The sequence below is a fragment of the Sinohyriopsis cumingii genome, chromosome 10 (genome assembly GCF_028554795.1).
Source record: "Sinohyriopsis cumingii isolate HCF-2022 chromosome 10, ASM2855479v2, whole genome shotgun sequence".
NCBI classification, from domain to species: domain Eukaryota; kingdom Metazoa; phylum Mollusca; class Bivalvia; order Unionida; family Unionidae; genus Sinohyriopsis; species Sinohyriopsis cumingii.
Genome location: NC_142970.1, coordinates 1,554,657 through 1,567,247, shown reverse-complemented (window position 1 = coordinate 1,567,247; position 12,591 = coordinate 1,554,657). Strand labels below are relative to the sequence as shown.

The window sequence follows — 12,591 nt, the reverse complement described above, 5'->3', positions numbered from 1 at the left end:
GTTATAGTAGTACATTTAGTTACAGTTATAACAGTGGTGGTTATAGTAGTACATTTAGTTACAGTTATAACATTGGTTGTTGTAGCAGTACATTTTGTTACAGTTATAACAGTGGTGGTTGTAGCAGTACATTTAGTTACATTTATAAAAGTGGTGGTTGTAATGGTACATTTAGTTACAGTTATAACAGTGGTGGTTGTAGTGGTACATTTAGTTACAGTTATAACAGTGGTGGTTGTAGTGGTACATTTAGTTACAGTTATAACATTGGTTGTTGTAGTAGTACATTTTGTTACAGTTATAACAGTGGTGGTTGTAGTGGTACATTTAGTTACAGTTATAACAGTGGTGGTTATAGTAGTACATTTAGTTACAGTTATAACAGTGGTGGTTATAGTAGTACATTTAGTTACAGTAATAACAGTGGTGGTTATAGTAGTACATTTAGTTACAGTTATAACATTGGTTGTTGTAGCAGTACATTTTGTTACAGTTATAACAGTGGTGGTTGTAGCAGTACATTTAGTTACATTTATAAAAGTGGTGGTTGTAATGGTACATTTAGTTACAGTTATAACAGTGGTGGTTGTAGTGGTACATTTAGTTACAGTTATAACAGTGGTGGTTGTAGTGGTACATTTAGTTACAGTTATAACATTGGTTGTTGTAGTAGTACATTTTGTTACAGTTATAACAGTGGTGGTTGTAGTGGTACATTTAGTTACAGTTATAACAGTGGTGGTTGTAGTGGTACATTTAGTTACATTTATAAATGTGGTGGTTGTAGTGGTACATTTAGTTACAGTTATAACAGTGGTGGTTGTAGTGGTACATTTAGTTACAGTTATAACATTGGTTGTTGTAGCAGTATATTTAGTTACATTTATAAAAGTGGTGGTTGTAGTAGTACATTTAGTTACATTTATAAAAGTGGTGGTTGTAGTAGTACATTTAGTTACATTTATAAAAGTGGTGGTTGTAGCAGTAAAAAAAAAAAAAATATATATATATATATATATATATATATATATATATATATATAGTTAGATAGTTAGCTATAACATTGGTTGTTGAGGCAGTACATTTAGTACAGTTATGACAGTGGTGGTTGTAGCAGTGTAAATCATCTTTTTCATAGCCCATCCTTTTTCCAGCAGGAGCTTGTTGGGATGGCGGGGCTGATTACCATACTCTAAGAATTCTTCTGAAAGATTAACAGAAAAATACAATTCACAATATTTTGTTCTGTATGGAGATTAAGATCCTGGTAATCTCTTCCTGCTTATTGTTTAGACATGAATTTAAAATCAGTAATATGTTATCTGTTCCTGTTAACCACACCACAACATTCAATTTCGACCACACATCGTTTGAACTAGTCCAAACCACACTCACACTGGAGAAAAGGTCAGTCCATTTTTTCTGCCTATACCGCCCTCCTCCTAGTAGAAAAAACAAGCTGACTGAATCTTTCTTTTTGGAGCAGTTTCTGAATCTCCTGAACTATGGAAATTCAATAGGTGGCAACCTGATTATTCTTGGAGATTTCAACTTTCACTTTGACTGTCCCGGAAACTCAAACACATCAAAGCTCATAGATTCCATTAATGTTTTTCAACCTCAAACAGTCAGTTAACCAACCCACCCATAAACCATTTTAGACTGGATTCTTCATGGACCTGATGATAACATTCTACGGTCCTCCCAGGTATCCCATGACCTTGTATCAGATCACCTCTGCATTATATGCCATCTTGACGTATCAGTCCCTAACCCTCCACCTTTATCTGCTACTAAGAGAAACCTCTGTGTGATAAATAGAATCAAACTAATGCACGACATCCAAGCTAACAACTTGCTTACCTCCTACCACAGAACAACTCGATAACTGCCAGCGTTCATTGCTTGACAAACATGCCCCAGCTACCAAGTGCAGAGTTCCAGTTCAGAAGTGTTCTCCATGGTATAGCAGTGTTAGGGACCAGCTTCGCACTGCTAAAAGTGACTGCCGTAAAGCTGAGAGGCTCTGGCTTTCCACCAGACTCACTATTCATAAGCAAATCTATCAAGCTGCTAAGAAGAATGTCACAAATATAGTCCATGCAGCGAAATCAGCCCACTACACTACTAAGATCATGGAAAGTTCCAGCTGCAAAGAGCTCTATGAGATTACTAACAAGCTAATGTCAAGGAATAAATAAATCTACACCACTTCCAACTACCTTCTCTCCAGTCAACCCTCTGGACATGTTTGCAAATTTCTTCCGTGACAAAGTACCAACCATTAGAGATAAGCTTGACACCACAATTTCAATTGACTCGTCATCACCATACAGTTGGGATACAGAATTTGAGCGGCAACCATTAGCAGCATCTGAACCTGTCTCTATGGATTTCGTACGTTCAGTCCTGATGAAAAGTGCACCAAAGTCATGTGAACTTGATCCAATTCCAACATCACTGCTGCTTGAGTGCTTAGATCCAGTATTGCCTTCACTAACTGATGTTATTAATACCTCTCTCTCATCCGGGGAATTCCCATCATTTTTCAAAACTGCCATTGTAAAGCCTTTGCTGAAGAAACCAACACTAGACCATAACGATTTAAAGAACTACCACCCAGTTTCTAATCTCCCATTCATATCAAAAATCTTAGAAAAGGTTGTTCTATCCCAGCTTGTATCTCATCTAAATTCAAACAGTCTTTTTAGCAATGTACAATCTGCATATTGCCCTTGCCACAGTACTGAAACTACTCTTCTAAAAGTAGTTAATGACATTCTTTCTGCATTGGATAGCAGAAAGATTACAGTCCTCACCCTCCTTAATTTGTCTGCAGCATTTGACACAATAGACCATGATATATTACTTCACCGTCTCCAGCATGTATTTGGCATTCATGATACAGCCTTACTGTGGTTCAAGTCCTACTTGGTCAACAGGACACAAATTGTATCTGCAAATGGAATACACTCCAGCCCAGTTGATCTATGTTGTGGTGTTCAACAGGGATCTGTTCTTGGACCTGTTCTCTTCATTCTGTACACTCATTCGCTCTCAAGTGTCACAGATCATGATCCAGTGTCTCACCAATTGTACGCTGATGACACCCGAATATACAAATCTAGCCACCCAACTGAAGTTGATGCTACCATCCAAGGTGTAGAGAGGTGCATTTCTGATGTGAAATCATGGATGACATGTAACAAGCTGCAGATGAATGATGATAAAACTGAGGCCATTCTGATTACAACACAAAGACTTTCTCATTCACATCCTTTACCTCAAACAATAAATATCAGCAACACCAACATTAAATTCACACAATCAGTATGAAACCTAGGTGTTACTCTGGACAGTACTCTCACATTGCACCAACATGTCATGAACATATGCAAGGCTGCATATCTTGAGCTGAGACGCATCAGCTCAGTTTGCAAATATCTTTCAGTTGATGCCACTAAAACACTTGTGTGTTCATTAGTACTTTCAAGACTGGACTATTGTAATTCAATTCTGTCTGGTTCATCTCAATATCTGCTCCAGAAACTTCAAAAAGTTCAAAACACAGCTGATTGGATCATACTTAGAGTACCATGATCAGAGCACACATCCCTGCTGCTCTGTACCCTACACTGGCTATCCATTTGATCCAGGATCAAACACAAAATGTGTTCATTGTGCTACGTTTCACTGTCGGACTCTAGTCCGACATACCTATCCGACCTCACCCATGTGTACACACCAGCAAGATACTTACGCTCCTCTTCTGACAATCATATACTCATTATTCCCACTATGAAAACAAAGTCACATGGACAGCGTTCTTTTGCATACCAGGGCCCAGCAACGTGGAATGAATTGCCCACTGTACTTAGACACAAAGACAGTGATCACATTCAAGAGGGCTCTCAAAACTCACTTATTTCAACTGCAAGAACAAACTTAAAGACCTAATAATGTTTCCTACCTTAAATATTCTCAGCAAGTTTTTTTTAATGTTTTCTCATTTCATGGTGTTTGTTTTTGTAATCATATCATTATATGTTTTTTATCATATAGGTGTTGTCTAATGTTGTAAAGCGCTTAGAGCTTCTAAAGATTAGGCGCTATACAAAGTCCTCATTATTATTATTATTATTATTGTGTAGCTTTCCCTTTCCTCAGTGGATAAACTGTCATTTGTTGTGAAAGGAATAACCCTTGTCTCTTCCATGGAAAAAAAAACTCATTTGTGCCAGATGGAAAACCCCTCAGTTCAGCCAGATGCACCATCCTCCTGTTCTAGAAAGTTCTTACAACATGTGCATCAATCCAGTTTGACTCAATGTAATAGGCCTATGTGCATCAATCCAGTTTGACTCAGTGTAATAGGCCCGTGTTCAGTAGTGTCTCTTCATTCTTTTCCAGATAACATTTTGTCAGCAGTGGAAAATTGTGACTTGATGCAAAAGTACCTATCACTGACGGTTTATAGCTGTTCAGGTTCTTAAATTAATACTCATCGATCAGTGAACATTGTCCTTAAGTCCATTTTGACTGTCCAGAGTTTTTGTTGTTTTTGGTCATGCTTAGCCACTACTCTAGACAACTTTTGTTGGAATTACCTTGCAAGAAAACAAATGTCTAGTGGGTTGTCCAAAATCATTTGAATATTGTCAATATATGTTTTAACTTTAGGTGTTTACATTTAGTAAGGGCCTGTGTGTATTTATGCAGTGTGCATTATTAATAACTTTTTAAATCTCCTAGTAACATTAGCAGAGAATATACATTTGTCCATTCAGTAATTAGTGATTGTGACACATGTTTAAATTCATAAATTATATTTCTTTACCATTGATTACACCTCAGTTGGTACATGCTTTCAGGGTTTTCATTCCAGGATAAAGAGTAGAGATAAAATGGCAAACTCTTTTTATTTCGTTCATAATATTTTATTTCAGATGTCACATAGTGTGGACAAGTGTGGGCACATATTAAATGCCCACACTACAAGTCTTTGTGTACATGAAGCCCCAATGAACACCCATACTACAAGTCTTTTGTGCACATGAAGCCCCAAATGAATGCCCATGCTACAAGTCTTTTGTGCACATGAAGCCCCAATGAATGCCTATACTACAAGTCTTTTGTGTACATGAAGCCCCAATGAATGCCCATGCTACAAGTCTTTGTCTACACGAAGCCCAATGAATGCCTACACTACAAGTCTTTTGTGTACACGAAGCCCAATGAATGCCCACACTAAAAGTCTTTGTGAACATGAAGCCCCAATGAACACCCATACTACAAGTCATCTGTGTACATGAAGCTCCAATGAACACCCATGCTACAAGTCTTTTGTGTACATTAATGGATGTCCAGTTTGTTGTGTATGGTGTGACTGTATCTGAAACCTAGCTGAAAGCAATCATACTTGTAAACGAACTGCATTCTTCATCATGTTCCTCTGAATTTCAGTGTGTACCTTTTAATACTGTGATTCAGGGTATCCATCCAGATAAAGAGGTAAACATCATCATCCAGGCAGCTGTTAACCACCCTGGAAAGAAGAAACAACTTGTTCTGTTTGACATGTATTTATGTGCACTCCACTGAATGGAAGAGGGAAGAGCAGCTTAGAGAATGTCTTCTGGATGAAAGCAGCTGCACTTATTAAGAGCTATAGTCTCAAAGCTGGGATAAACTGCACCCCACCTCCCAACTGTAGGAGGGAGGGGCTTCATCTTCCTAAGCATGAAGAAATTCTTACCCCTGGAGGGGATAGAGGAACTTCCAATCATGGAGACACCCCTTGGAGGAGCATAAATTATACATGAAGCCATTCTGTGGTGATGTTCATGCACTTCATTGCAGCCCCAAGAGGACTATGTAGCGTTCTAGATCTTGCTATTCTGGGTTTGTTTCCTCATGATGATTTCTGTCAACACTGGATTCAGGTGACTGCTCACTGACCACCAGGTACCAATCATCCACCATTGGTTGCCATTGTAGCAGTGGTCATTAATTACACACTGAACTCAACTGATTGATGGTCACCAGTTACAAGTCATGTAACCATTATCAAGTACACACCAGGCATGGTAACCGGTCACCACTGCACACAGGTCACTGGTCAGACCTCACCATGCATTAGGTACCAGTCAATAATGGTTGGTTTTCATTCACTGGGCAAAGGATATTGGTCACCAGGGATTGAACCAATACCACACCTTTCCCATATTCCTTTTAAATCCCTACTGGATGTGGAGTTTCCACTTTCAAATGAGGGATCTTAGTCATCGTGCTATGAATGTCATCCCCCATCAGTAGAGGTATTAAGGTGGAGACTCACAGCTTCTATTAAGGAAGGATCATCTTGGAAGAAGATGGTTAGACCCATTCTCATTCTTCAGTAAAGGCTTTTACAAGGGACAATCCAGTCACACCCCATGAGGAGTCACATGATGTCAGTGTCCTTAATTCCCAGCCATCTCCAAATAAGGGTCTCCAGTCTAAGTTCTGCATCCTGTCAGGGCAGTGATCAGGACATGATGTATTGTTTCTCATGGTAGATTCTGTTGAAATTGCAGATGATGTGGAGAAGAAAGTTCATCTTCCTTCTTTGGTTCTCCTACCCCATCCCACCAGATCTGAACTTGACTGGCTTAGTTTGGATTTTGCCTCTCCATTTATGGATGATTGTAAGTCATGTGATCTATGAGCCATGCTGTAGCTGAAGGCTTTCACACAAACCAAGACACTAAACATTTTATGTGAAGCATGTAAACACCTTAACTGTATGGAGCAGATGAAAAGACAAGGTCTGCTGACTCATTCCCCTTTCCCAAGCTGGGTGGAGGGGGTTTAACCTAGTGACTTTACACTTGTCCAGCAGTGCATCCCTCTTTTTTAAATCCAGTAAGAGCTCAATTAGGTATCTTTTCAGAGGTCTGGTCAGGTATCATGGAAGAGTAGTGTGTTCCATTGTAAAGGAGGGTTTGCATCTGTGTTTTAGAGAGCTTTCTCTTCTCTCAAGGAACCCTGTCTTGTTTCAGCAGTTAAATATAATCAGACTAAAGTAAGTAGTCACACACTTCTGCAGAACTGAGGGTACATAAGATTGGTCACCAGCCTTCAACTCAAAGGTTTTTCTGGTACCCATAAGGGCAGTAAGTTTTGACTGATTATTGATCTTCCAACTTAAACTGTTATGTATATTTGATTTAATTTAATTATTTGTTTTTTAGTTTTAATTTTTTAAATTATATTACATGCTATTGTAATGTAATATCGTTTACTGGGTTTGACATTATCCAGAAACTCAGTTCAGTTCAGTTCTATTTTAATTTGTTTTATTTCATTGATAAACACCTAATAATTGAAACACTGTATCTAGTTTCTGACCTTAATTCAGAACCAGTGACAGTTTTGGTAAACAACTTTTTAAAAAAATAAAATTAAATTCTATCTCAGAGTAAAAATTATTAAGTTAAGTCAAGGCCATACCTGGACGATGTGATAATTATCATGTAATAGATTTCAATTCCTTCTGGAAAGATGAACTCTTGACCCCCATCTGGGCATATGTTTTGTGTTTTAGTCTTATACTCATGCCTTAACACTTGAAAAGTTGAGTTGTTTTATGTTGTTTCCAGTACGGGCTATATATTTTATTTTCTTCAAATTAATTGAATTTCAAGTGATTCTTTTCCCTGGATGTACATAAGTGCTCCTACAAAATTCTTGGACAAAGACATTCTCTGAAATTTATACAGAATTCAAAACTGGAATAATATTTTGTGATTCAGCAAGCAACTCTTGACATAAGAGCACTTTGCAGATTACAACAGACATCATCTTCCATTTTAGATTTCATCAGGATTCAAACTCACTTTCATTTAGAACTTTTTATTACTAGGACTTTTATTTTTTTTAATTCCTGGATTATTTTTAATTTGATTCGTAAAACCGTAATTTTTTCTTCTCATTTTTCACTTGATATTCTAGGGAGATTATTTGTTAAATTATACAAAGCTTGTTGTCTTCACTCTTTTCACTTACTTTTTGTAAGATCCTAGACTAGTAACAAAACAAATTCTCCTAGAGAAGTCATTCAAAATGGGGATGGTAGCAACAGTCCAGAATACCAACTGATTCAGTGACTGAGCAGTCTCTATCAACCTTCATATAGTCTACTTTCACATCCCCATGTTTTCTCAGCACAGGAAATACCTGTTTCTATCAGAATGATGGGAGTAGTGCAGTCCAGTTCCGGTGCTAGGGGGTGCTTTCTATGGTACTTCGATGACTGGCTGCTGTACAACAGCAGAGGGTCCCAAACCTAGAGAAATCAGAGCTCATTCCTTGTCAGGACTTGACAATGAACATCCTTTCCTATCTGCAGCAAGTTCATGTAGCCCTAGACAGAATTCTTGCTATTTTGAAGGCTATTCAGGCCAAGACTACATTGTTGGCATAGCTTGACACTTCCCTTTGGACCTGGAACTTTGCAGTAGACCTGGTTCCCCAAATGTGGCTGCACCTACATACCTTCCAGTTTCTCTTTCTGGCAACCACATAAGGGTTCTCTGTCAGTCTGAATTTCTCAAGGATTGGACTTTCAGTACCATATAAATTGGTGGTTCACTCAAAACAGGTGCCTGAGTGGAGTTCCACCACATGTCCATGAACCCCACTCATATCTATACACATCAGACTGAGCTTGGAGACCCCATCTCCATAGAAGACCATGTGCATATAAACAATCTGAAACAGAGTGGTTGTTTTAGTCCAGCATAGACCAAATCAGACCAAATAAGGAAACATTTATTAGATGATCTCTTGAAATAACACATTGATGGTGGTATATCTCAGATGAGATGACATGGAGGCACTCATATTCCTTTTCTTTTGCATGGAAGCCTGGAACCTTCTATGCTAGGCAGGGAGTATTATCTTCTGAGATCACCACATTTTCAGGAAAACAAATATTTTTGCTGGGTCAGTCCAGGACAAGAAATATTATTCTTTTGATTATGTTATACTTCCTTGTAACTGTTGGATGACCTCCTCACATTCCTCTCAGGTCTGTGATGTAGAGTCAGAGTGGTCAATGAATGTATTGTTGTTGTTGTTGTGTGGTTTAACGCCATTTTTCAGCACACGATAGGCTATGCATGGTGGCCAGTATTAATGGTGGAGGAAGAACCCAGGAAAACCCCAGGAAGAACCACCGACCCACGAGAAGCTACTGGCAAGCTTTCTCACATACCCACATTGGCCGAATCCTAGACTCGAACCCATGCAGACAGAGGTGAGATGGCAGTGATCCGTCACGGAGAGCACTTCAGACCACTTGGCCACTCGGGGCCCCAAATGTATTGTGTACATGGACCAGTGATGTAGAGTCAGTCTGTTCAATGCATGTGTTGTACATGGGCCTGTGATGTAGAGTCAGTCTGGTCAATGAATGCATTGTACATGGGCCTGTGATGTAGAGTCAGTCTGTTCAATGCATGTGTTGTACATGGGCCTGTGATGTAGAGTCAGTCTGGTCAATGAATGCATTGTACATGGGCCTGTGATGTAGAGTCAGCCTGTTCAATGCATGTGTTGTACATGTGCCTATGATGAAGAATCAGTCTGGTCAATGCATATATTATATATGTAGAGTAAGACTGGTCAATACATGTTGTTTCAGACTGGTCAGTGTATGTATTATGCATGTAGTGTTAGACTGGCTGGTGCATGTATTGTACATGGGCCTATGGCATAGAGTCAGACTGGTCAATGAATGTGTTGTACATGGGCCTGTGATGTAGAGTCAGTCTGTTCAATGCATGTGTTGTACATGGGCCAATGCTGTACAGTCAGACTGGTCAATGAATATGTTGTACAGGGGCCTTTGATGTGGAGTCAGATTGGTCAATGCATGTATTATACGTGTAGTTTGAGACTGGTCAGTACATGTATTATACATAGGCAAATGACAGAGTCAGACTGGTCAATGCATGAGTTGTACATGGGCCTGTGATGTAGAGTCAGGCTGGTCAATGCATGTATTGTACATGGGTCTGTGATGTAGAGTATTAATCTGGTCAATGCATAAGTTGTCCATGGGCCAATGATGTAGAGTCAGTCTGTTCAATGCATGTGTTGTACATGCGCCTGTGATGTAGAGTCAGTCTGTTCAATGCATGTGTTGTACATGCACCTGTGATGTAGAGTCAGACTGGTCAATACATGTAGTTTCAGACTGGTCATTGTATGTATTATGCATATAGTGTCAGACTGGTTGGTGCATATGTTATACATGGTTCTATGGCATAGAGTCAGACTGGTCAATGAATGTGTTGTAGATGGGCCAGTGATGTAAAGTCAGACTGGTCAATGCACATGTTATACTTGGGCCAGTGATGTAGAATCTGACTGGTTAGTGCAAGTATTATACATGTAGTGTCAGACTGGTCTGTGCATATATTATACATGTAGTGTCATACTGGCCAGATCATGTATTATTGTGCATGTGCCTATGACATAGAGACAGACTGCTCAATGCATGAGTTATATATGGGCCTATGATGTAGAGTCAGACTGCTCAGTTCATATGTTCTGAGAATTTTTGAAAACAAGAGAATGGTGTATCGGGCATAGACCAGGATTTGTTTATTGCATAAAGGGTAAGCTACACAGTAACGATAGTTAAAATCTTAGCATAATTAAAATTAGTTTTACTTCCACGCAAAATAATATATATTTAGGTTTCAAACACTGCTCATTTTTGTACGATCAATTGATTTTAATTCCTCACTACTTGTGGTGTTGGGGTTATCATTATCTAGGATACGATTGACCACTGTGTTATTTCCCAGACTGAGTAAACAATAAAAGAAAATATGAAATTAATGGCTGGAGTAACAGATCTGAACAGAGATATAGAAAAGAACAACACAAGCCCCAGTGTGTGAAATATAGCCATTTAATCAATTATATAAATGAAATGAAATTGATCATGACATTCAATGGTTTGCTTTCTTTTAGAAATATAGTTACAATATTTATGGGGGCCCTGAGTGGCCGAGTGGTCTAAAGCGCACTCCATTAAGGATCACTGCCATCTCACCTCTGTCTGCATGGGTTCGAGTCTTGGATTCAGCCAATGTGGGTATGTGAGAAAGTTTGCAAGCAGCTTCTCGTGGGTTGGTGGTTCTTTCCGGGGTTTTCCTGGGTTCTTCTTCCACCATCAATACTGACTGCCATGTATAGCCTATCGTGTGCTGAAAAATGGTGTTAAACCCTGCAACAAGAACAACAAAAACAATATTTATGTGAAAATCAATTAGCCATTTTGCTACACCTATAAAACAAATTTTAATAACATAATTGAATGACTGATCAAACTCAGATTCCCAGCATGTCTGCATTACCTGATTGCAGCAGTCTTCTCCAAATCAATGTTGGTGATAGGTCACCATTGCCATATTTCTTTTCCTTCTCTCTCTCTCTCTTCCTTTTGCCTCTTTGGGTCATTAACTGTCCTGGTTGTAGACTGCACTCCTTGCCATTGTGCAGTACAGGTATGGAGCTATTTTTTCCTTCAAATAAAAATATAATTCCTCACCGAAATAGTGTCAGGTTTGTTTTCTTCTAGGATCAAGCATTATTCCCTCTCTTTAAATCAGATATTGTTTTATTGTTATTCAACAGAACTAAGCTGTGTTCAGTTTGCAACCTGATCTGATACAAAGGCAGCCTGTTAACTTAATTATATGTTTTTTTTCTAGTGGCTACTTGCATTCCCACTGGGGGGCCCCGAGTGGCTGAGTGGTCTAAAGCGCTTTCCATTATGGATCACTGCCATCTCACCTCTGACTGCGTGGGTTCGACTCGGCCAATGTGGGTATGTGAGAAAGCTTGCCAGTAGCTTCTCGTGGGTTGTTGGTTCTTCTCGGGGTTTTCCCATGTTCTTCCTCCACCATTAATACTGGCTGCCATGCATAGCCTATCCTGTGCTGAAAAATGGGGTTAAACCCCACAACAACAACAACTACAACACAACAACATTCCCACTGGAACCAGGACATAATCAGACACCATTAAAAAACCATTACACTCTACTGTAGGCTGTAAATTACTAGCCGACTATGTCAGTTGACACATGTTACTAATGCCAGCACCATTGATTCTCAGTTGAAAAGAATTAACAACTTAATTACACAAACAAATTACTGGACTTCATTCCTTTCTTACTATGTTCCTTGCTAATTAGCAATACATTGCCATACATTTCCAGACATAGAAAAATAATTTCTCAGCATACGTGATACATATAATTTAAAACAGGTAATTTAATTCTCACAGTTTGTCTCATAAGAAATGCATGAAATCTTTAGGATGCATGATTCCTATAACATTCAAGACAGATTAATTCTCACAATATGTATCATTGTAATGCATGAAATTCCTAGACCACATGATTTCTGTTACATTCAACTCAGATGAATGTACTATATTTTCAGTAATAATAGCAATCATGATAATCTGTGTATGGTATTTGTTTAAGAACTAAGTTTGAAAGGTGAACCTGTATTCAGAGGTTATTTGTGT

At 38.7% G+C, this 12,591-nt stretch overlaps 1 protein-coding gene across 1 annotated transcript in view; it reads left to right on the top strand.

The window, feature by feature from the left end:
- The window catches only part of LOC149789483 (uncharacterized), a 170,845-nt gene that overhangs the window by 146,776 nt on the left and 11,478 nt on the right, over positions 1–12,591 (top strand). The gene's annotated exons all lie outside the window — the stretch shown is intronic.